Genomic DNA, 9,853 nt, shown 5'->3' on the forward strand with positions numbered 1-9,853 from the left:
GGCGTGGGTACGACAGGTTCACTGTGAGCAGAGGGTAGATTCTCCGGGTCTGCTGTTGATGAAACTTCTGCCTCCGGGGCCAACTGTTCTTCCAACTCTTCTGAGACTTCTGCAGCTTCCTGAGGGGCTGGTTGGAGAAAGGTAAGGACTGGCACAACAATTGCGTTGTTCACTTGCGTCCACGACCAGGGAAATTCTCCGAGTACCGTTCTGACCATTTCTTCCACTTCCTCTGTGGGTTGAGGGCTTTCTTGGTCTTCTTTAGGGTGTTGCAGTTGCTCGGGACATTTCTTCAAGTGGTCTCTTGAAACTGTTGTTGATGTTTCTCCTCCATCCTTACTAATGAGGCACACCTTGGTGTTATCATGACTCGAGGGTAGGATGGCGTACGGCTCTACCTCCCACTGGTCATCCAATTTGTGGAGTCGCCTCTTCCTCTTAAGGACTTACTCTCCAGGTGACAGGGGAACAGCAGGTGCATGTTGATTGTAAGTCTTCTCTTGTTTTTGTCTTGCTTGGGACAGACTCCTTTCAACACTCTCTTGCACTTTGCGGTATTGTTGCTGCCACTCAGTGTCCCAATCTGCATCTGGTGAGGCGGTCTCTGGTGTTAGGACTCCAATGTCCAGGTCGATGGGCAGTTTACCAGGTCTTGCTCTCATCAGGTAAGCAGGTGTGCAGTTGGTAGAGTTCACTGGGATATGGTTGTATAGGTCCACCAGATCTGGCAACTTCTCTGGCCACAGACTGCGTTCTTCCAGGGGCAACGTCTTCAACAGGTCTATCACCACCTGGTTCATCTTCTCACACAACCCGTTGGTTTTGGGGAGGTTGCAGAATTTCTGGAACACCTCCGCTTCGAAGGCTGGACCTTAGTCAGTCAGCACACGGTCAGGGTAACCGTGCGGGCGACAGAAGTGCTGTTGGAAAGCTCTGGCTGCTGTCTGAGCCGTCTGGTCCTTTACTGGCACTACTACCAGGAACCGGGAGTAGTGGTCTACAATGGTGAGAGCGTAGACGTAGCCTGACCTGCTCGGGGCTAGCTTCACGAGGTCCAAGGCTACCAATTCGAGTGGCTGTTTGGTGATGATGGGCTGCAGGGGAGCCTTCTGGCTGTCGCGGTCTTTTCGTCTCAGGTTGCATGGTCCGCATTCTCGACACCATCTCTCGATTGCCTTCCTCATGCCAGCCCAGTAGAACCGTTCACATAGCAGGACTTCCAACCTCTTCCAGCCAAAGTGTCCTGCTCCATCGTGGTACGCTTCTAAGACCATCTCGCCTCGGGACTACCACCTGCCAGACCAGCTCATGTGTCCGGGAGTTGATGGCTCTTCGACACAGCTTCCCTTCATAGATGAATAACTTGGCCTTCTCCTTCCACAACTGCTTGGTCTCCTCTGGAGCATCTGGATCAGGGTGCGAGTCAGCTTGTGTCAGCAACTCCTTGACTAGGCAGACAGCCGGGTCACTATCTTGCGTTTCTGCCCATCCATGGTGGGGTAATGGATTGAACGTGGCCTTTCTGTTGGCGGAGCACCTGTTCTTCACACAGTGGGAGCACTGTGTTACCCCATGACGGTGGAAAGCGGGGATCTCTATTTCCTCCAGTTCCTCCGGGTCTTCTCCCCCATCTGGCAAGTTAGGCATCCTGGACAGCGCATCAGCGTTTGCATTCTTGCGCGCAGCCCAGTACTTGATGGTGAACTCATAATTAGACAGTCGGGCCATCCATCTTTGTTCCAGGGCACCAAGTTTCGCAGTGTCCAGGTGCGTCTGCGGGTTGTTGTCTGTGAAAACGGTGAATTTGGAGGAGGCGAGATAATGCTTGAAGCGCTCCGTCACGGCCCAGACTACGGCGAGGAACTCCAATTTGAAGGAGCTGTAGTTATCAGGGTTTCTTTCTGTGGGCCGGAGCTTCCTGCTGGCATAGGCAATCACTCTTTCTCTGCCCTGCTGTATCTGGGACAGCACCGCTCCCAGCCCCACGCTGCTCGCATCTGTATGGAGTATGAAGGGTTGGCCATAGTCAGGGTAGGCCAGGATCTCATCTCCCGTGAGAGCCATCTTCAGCCTGTTGAAGGATTCGTCTTCCAGCTTACCCCATTTGAATGGAGGCTTCGGGTTTTTGGCCTTCCTGGACTGGCCTATTAGGAGGTCCTGCATGGGTGCCGCCATCTTGGTGAAGCCTTGGATAAATCTTCGGTAGTAGTCCACCAACCCGAGGAACTGCCGCACTTCCTTGATAGTGGAGGGTCTTGGCCAGTCCTTGATTACTGTGACCTTGTCAGGGTCTGGTGTTACACCTTCAGCACTTACCACATGGCCTAGGTACTGTACCTTGGGCTTCAACAGGTGGCATTTTGACGGCTTCATCTTTAGGCCAAAACCAGCTAGGGCTTCAAACACCTCTGCCAGGTGCTTCAGGTGATCTTCATAGGACTTGGAGTATATTATGACGTCATACAGGTACAGCAGGACTGTCTCGAAGTTCTTATGTCCTAAACAGCACTCTATCAACCGCTGGAAGGTTCCAGGGGCTTTGCAGAGCCCGAATGGCATGCAGTTGAACTCGCTGAGGCCCATCGGGGTTGTGAACGCGGTCTTTTCTTTATCCGCATCTGCCACAGAAACCTGCCAATACACACTAGTGAGATCCAAAGTAGAGAAATAATTAGCAGATCTTAATGCAGCTAGTGACTCCTCAATCCTGGGTAATGGGTATGCATCTTTATGTGTAATGCAGTTAATTTGCCTGTAGTCTACACACATTCTCATTGTGCCATCTTTTTTCCTTACGAGAACTAATGGAGCTGCCCAGGGGCTACAACTATCTCTTATCACCCCAGCCTCCTTCATCTCTCGTAACATCCCTTTGGCATTTTGGTAGTGTGCAGGGGGTACAGGCTGGTACCGCTCTTTAATGGGTGGATGGTCTCCCGTGGGGATATGGTGTTGAACCCCTTTTACCTGCCCGAAGTCGAGCGGGTGTTTGCTGAAGACCCTTTGATACTCCTGGACCACCCGGTATACTCCATGTTTTTGGTGCTGAGCGGTGGAGTCAGTGCCCACATGTAGCTTTTGACACTAGTCCTCCATCTGTCCCTTGGAGCCATTATCCTCCGCCGGTTTGGATGGAGGTAAGGGTTCCACTGTTTTTATAGAATTGTTGCTGACGGTGAATAATTTGGCAAGGGTAGCATACCGGGGCAAATAGACCTCTTTTTCCCCAATATTCATGATGCGGACTGGCAGTCTCCCATGGCGGACATCAACTACCCCCTTGGCTGTCAAGATGGTGGGCCTACTGTCGGAGTATACGGGCTCTACCAGAGCCTGGTAATCTCTACCCCTAAGACCGATTGCTGCCCGACACCATACCAACATTTCACTTCTTGGGGGCATGGCAATGGGGAATGGGTCACTCATCCTGAAGCTGCCAATTTCACCACCAGACAGTTCTACCTGTTGTCTTCTCATCAGGGCTCTGATTTCTCTCTGCAGAACCCGCTGTTGGCTGGAACTGGCGGTCTCCGCAACCTGCTGTAACAAGACAATAATCTCTGAAAGACAATTTTCAATGACATTAGTGCCTAAGGTTATCATGGGATGACTTTCTCGTCGATCAATGTCAACAATTATCAGTCCTTGGGATGGCAACTCTACTTTGCCAACCTTTATGGTCACTTCTTTAAACCCCACCTAAGGTATGGGCTGACCTTTGCTGGCATAGATGCTTAAATGTTCATCCGGACAGCGGGTTATGTCCGAATCAGTCCAGTGCCGTTTGTAAAGAATGTAGGGGATGGTGGTCCCCTGGGATCCAGTGTCCAGCAACGCGCTCATTGGGATGCCATCAAGCACGACAGGTAGGACCGGCCGTCCTCCCACGTATTTATCCCACCAGCTGTGTGGGCCTGGTGGTCTTACGCCTGGGGGTTGGCCCTCTGCCCCAGGTTTTTGCTCTTTTAAATTACGGTACCTTGCATAATGTCCTAGCTTGTGACAGCGGCGGCAGATGGGTTGTCCGTCCTGGTCGTAGCTGTCGCTGTTCCTCCCTCTGGTTGGTGGAATCCTCCTCTGTCTTTGCCACGGGACGTCCTCCGGACTGGAAGCCAGCTGGATCTTTTCTTTGGGGGACACTTGCATGGACTGCACAGTTTTGGTTAGAGCAGCCACACTTTTAGTCAGCTCTTGGACCTGAAGGTGCAGGTCTGCAGACGGAGCATTGTCCAGAGTCTGTGCATCAGCTCCTACAGGCTCTGGGGAAAAGGGGGCCACCTCCTGGTGGTAGGTGATAGCTGGGCGCCGGTGGGATGTGGCGCCACCTGGTGCTGGCTCTCGTAGGACCCGGATGGCTCTGTCTTTGAATTGTGCAAAGTCCAGATCAGGGTTTTGCACAGCCATTATGCGCAGCTGTGTCCGGTGAGCGCTGGACAGGAGCCCCTCAATAAACTGCTCGGTTAACGGTCTGTTCTCGTCTCGCACACTGTCGGGGTCTACCTGCTTGATGGCCCTCAGCGCCTCCTGCAGGTTTAAAGCATAGTCACGTACACTGTCCTGCGCCCATTGTTTGCACCCATAAAACTTCATTTTTATCTCAGCTGTAGTACGGGTGTCAAAGGTGTCCTTTAGGCGGGCCAGTATCTCTTTCACAGTCCATTTGTCTCTGGCTGACCAGGACTTCACTTCTCTCTGGGCTGCTCCAATTGACTGGCCGATGAGGATGCTCACTTTCTGCTCCTCGGACAGGGGGTACACTGTAAACAAGCTGCTCAATCTTCTTTAACCCCTTTACCCCCGAGGGTGGTTTGCATGTTAATGACCAGGCCAATTTTTACAATTCTGACCACTGTCACTTTATGAGGTAATTACTAGAGATGAGCGGTGTTCGACTCGAACTGTTCGCCAATCTCAAATTCGAGCTGTTTTGGGCGGTGTTCGAGCCATTCGGCGAACACGAACGATTTGAAAAAAATTCGGCTGTTCGAGGTTATGTTCGATAACTGTTCATGCACCAAAATCATAACTGGATTTTTTCTCAGTAATGCTGAAAATTAATGTTAATACGCAGTTTGAGTGTACAGTGGGGCGGGGGGAGGGGCAGGGGATGGATCTCTGCAGGAATAATGAAGATCTCCATTTTTTTTTCTCTTTCCCGCATTTACAGTGGGGAGGTGCAATCTGTCAACCTATCAGCAGCGCACACACGGAGCGAAGTGCTTTTTTTCACACAAGCAAGGGCATGTGTCATTGGCAGTGTATGTCACATGTCCTTGCCCTATAAGACCCAGCCATTTTCCCCGTCGCCACCATTTTCTCACTGCTCCAGCTGCGTGTTAGACGGCACCGCTGTTGCTGTGTGCGCTATGCCATATTAATTTAAAGCCAATTTTCGCACAAATCTACAGATAGCTTGGGAGTATGGAATAGTTGTGATTGCAGTCCTTTTAAGGACTAGGTTACAGCATTTCCTACGACTTTTATCAGGCAGGTCTGTGCTCTTAAATAGATTGGGAGTAAAGACTAATTGTAATTGCAGTCCTTTTCAGGACTAAGTTACATCAGTTCCTATCAGTTTTTCCCAGGCAGGTCTGTGCCAGTGCTGTGCAAGTTTTTTTCACAGCATTTGGCTAAATCTAGCAAAGCTACTCCATTTTGGCCTATTGCAGAGTGTGTTAGTCAGTGGAGTAGCCTATCTGTGTTGCAAGCTACACCACCTGTGTATAGAATACCAATTTTTTTACTGCACCTAGTGAAGTAAAACCTTTTGGGCATAGCATCATTCTATTAGTCCATCTATACTGACCTCCATCAGGTTGTAAATTGCATATAATTGTTTTCTGCATCTAGCTCTGAAAAAATATTTGGCCTTCTAGCAGTGTGTGGGACTTGTTCTATTAGTCCATCTATACTGACCTCCATCAGGTTGCAAATTGAATATAATTTTTTTCTGCATCTAGCTCTGAAAAAATATTTGGGCTTCAAGCAGTGTGTTGGACTTGTTCTATTAGTCCATCTATACTGACCTCCATCAGGTTGCAAATTGAATATAATTTTTTTCTGCATCTAGCTCTGAAAAAATATTTGGGCTTTTAGCAGTGTGTGGGACTTGTTCTATTAGTCCATCTATACTGACCTCCATCAGGTTGCAAATTAAAAATAATTTTTATCTGCATCTAGCTCTGAAAAAATATTTGGGCTTCTAGCAGTGTGTGGGACTTGGTCTATTAGTCCATCTATACTGACCTCCATCAGGTTGCAAATTAAAAATATTTTTTTTCTGCATCTAGCTCTGAAAAAATATTTGGCCTTCTAGCAGTGTGTGGGACTTTCTCTATTAGTCCATCTATACTAACCTCCACCAGGTTGCAAATTAAAAATAATTTTTATCTGCATCTACCTCTGAAAAATATTTGTGCTTCTAGCAGTGTGTGGGACTTGTTCTATTAGTCCATCTATACTGACCTCCATCAGGTTGCAAATTGAATATAATTTTTTTCTACATCTAGCTCTGAAAAAAATTGGGCTTCTAGCAGTTTGTGGGACTTGTTCTATTAGCCCATCGATACTGACCTCCATCAGGTTGCAAATTGAATACAATTTTTTTCTGCATCTAGCTCTGAAAAAATATTTGGGCTTCTAGCAGTGTGTGGGACTTGGTCTATTAGTCCATCTTTACTGACCTCCATCAGGTTGCAAATTGAATATAATTTGTTTCTGCATCTAGCTCTGAAAAAATATTTGGGCTTCTAGCAGTGTGTGGGACTTGGTCTATTAGTCCATCTATACTGACCTCCATCAGGTTGCAAATTAAAAATAATTTTTATCTGCATCTAGCTCTGAAAAAATATTTGGGCTTCTAGTAGTGTGTGGGACTTGGTCTATTAGTCCATCTATACTGACCTCCATCAGGTTGCAAATTAAAAATAATTTTTATCTGCATCTAGCTCTGAAAAAATATTTGGGCTTCTAGCAGTGTGTGGGACTTGTTCTATTAGTCCATCTATACTGACCTCCATCAGGTTGCAAATTGAATATAATTTTTTTTCTGAATCTAGTTCTGAAAAAATATTTGGGCTTCTAGCAGTGTGTGGGACTTGTTCTATTAGTCCATCTATACTGACCTCCATCAGGTTGCAAATTGAATATAATTTTTTTCTGCATCTGGCTCTGAAAAAATATTTGGGCTTCTAGCAGTGTGTGGGACTTGGTCTATTAGTCCATCTTTACTGACCTCCATCAGGTTGCAAATTGAATATAATTTGTTTCTGCATCTAGCTCTGAAAAAATATTTCGGCTTCTAGCAGTGTGTGGGACTTGGTCTATTAGTCCATCTATACTGACCTCCATCAGGTTGCAAATTAAAAATAATTTTTATCTGCATCTAGCTCTGAAAAAATATTTGGGCTTCTAGTAGTGTGTGGGACTTGGTCTATTAGTCCATCTATACTGACCTCCATCAGGTTGCAAATTAAAAATAATTTTTATCTGCATCTAGCTCTGAAAAAATATTTGGGCTTCTAGCAGTGTGTGGGACTTGTTCTATTAGTCCATCTATACTGACCTCCATCATGTTGCAAATTGAATATAATTTTTTTCTGCATCTAGCTCTGAAAAAATATTTGGGCTTCTAGCAGTGTGTGGGACTTGTTCTATTAGTCCATCTATACTGACCTCCATCAGGTTGCAAATTGAATATAATTTTTTTCTGCATCTAGCTCTGAAAAAATATTTGGGCTTCTAGCAGCGTGTGGGACTTGTTCTATTAGTCCATCTATACTGACCTCCATCAGGTTGCAAATTGAATATAATTTTTTTCTGCATCTACCTCTGAAAAAAATTTGGGCTTCTAGCAGTGTGTGGGACTTGTTCTATTAGTCCATCTATACTGACCTCCATCAGGTTGCAAACTGAATATAATTTTTTTCTGCATCTAGCTCTGAAAAAATATTTGGGCTTCTAGCAGTGTGTGGGACTTGGTCTATTAGTCCATCTATACTGACCTCCATCAGGTTGCAAATTAAAAATAATTTTTATCTGCATCTACCTCTGAAAAAATATTTGGGCTTCTAGCAGTGTGTGGGACTCATTGTATTAGGCCATCTATACCAAGCTCCACCAGCTTTGAAATTAATAATAATTTTTAGCTGCATCTAGCCCTGAAAATAATTTTTCTTCCCAATAGTGGTAGCAATGGAAATATGGGGCGCGCGCCTGGCTTACAAAAAGATACGCTTCATAGCAAAAAACACCAGCCTACCGCACTGCATTAATAAAATGGCATCATCGTCTCTCCCAGTGCTAGGCCTACTACGCAGGCTAGCATTCCTGTGCCTAAAACACAATGCATGGGTCCGCGCTAGCCACTATGCTGAGGGGTCTAAAGCTGCTGCTAACGCTTTATAACAATTCAATTGGCAGATTTTCACAGAGCTCTTCCACAACGCCCACCCATCGGGCAACAGTTGCCCACCTTCCCTATGGGATCTAGTGGCGAATAGTTGATGCCATTAATTAAAGCAGGCAGACGGGTTGACCAATGTGAACAAGCCAGATCACAAGTCACCATAGAATTTCTCCACCAGCTAATGATGAGGGGCATATCAAGGGCGTCAGCGCAGCGGTGTCTGACTGGAGTAGCATTTCACTTCCAACTACTGAATTGGGGAGATGTGACAAAGATTCTTCATCAGACAATCCATAAAAGGGTGGAAAAGGGGTCAGCCAAGTCAGAAGTGTACAGTCATGGCCAAAAGTATTGAGAATGAGACAAATAGTAATTTTTCCAAAGTTTACTGCTTCATTTATTGTAATGGCAATTTGCATATACTCCTGAATGTCAAAGAGTGATCAGCTTAACAGCAATTACTGTACTTGCAAAGTCAATATTTGCCCAGAAAATGAACTTTAACCCCCAAAACACATTTCAACATCATTGCAGTCCTGGGTTAAAAGGAGCAGCTAACATCGTTTTAGTGATTGATCCATTAACACAGGTGTGGGTGTTGATGAGGACAGGGCTGGCGATCAATCAGTCATGATTAAGTAAGAATGACATCACTGTACACTTTAAAAGGAGGCTGGTTCTTGGTATCATTGTTTCTCTTCAGTTAACCATGGTTATCTCTAAAGAAACATGTGCAGCCATCATTGCACTGCACAAAAATGGCCTAACAGGGAAGAGTATCTCAGCTACAAAGATTGCACCTCAGTCAACAATCTATCGCATCATCAAGAACTTCAAGGAGAGAGCTTCCATTATTGTCAAAAAGGCTCCAGGGCGCCCAAGAAAGACCAGCAAGCGCGAGGACCGTATCTTAAAACTGTTTCAGCTGCGGGATCGGACTACCAGCAGTGCCGAGCTTGCTCAGGAATGGCAGCAGGCTGGTGTGAGTGCTTCTGCATGCACTGTGAGGCGGAGACTCTTTGAGTAAGGGCTGGTTTCAAGGAGGGCAGCAAAGAAGCCACTTCTCTCCAGTAAAAGCATCAGGGACCGACTGATATTCTGCAAAAGGTACAGGGAGTGGACTGCTGAGGACTGGGGCAAAGTCATTTTCTCTGATGAATCCCCTTTTCGATTGTTTGGGACATTTGTAAAACAGCTTATTCGGAGAAGAAGAGGTGAGCGCTACCACCAGTCTTGTCTCATGCCAACTGTAAAGCATCCTGAAACCATTCATGTGTGGGGTTGCTTCTCAGCCAAGGGAATCGGCTCACTCACGGTCTTGCCTAAAAACACAGCCATGAATAAAGAATGGTACCAGAATGTCCTCCAAGAGCAACTTCTCCCAACTGTCCAAGAGCAGTTTGGCGCCCAACAATGCCTTTTCCAGCATGATGGAGCACCTTGCCA

Source organism: Phyllobates terribilis, unplaced genomic scaffold, assembly GCF_046119375.1.
Source record: "Phyllobates terribilis strain yellow unplaced genomic scaffold, ASM4611937v1 Scaffold_1__5_contigs__length_1240528914, whole genome shotgun sequence".
Lineage (NCBI taxonomy): Eukaryota > Metazoa > Chordata > Amphibia > Anura > Dendrobatidae > Phyllobates > Phyllobates terribilis.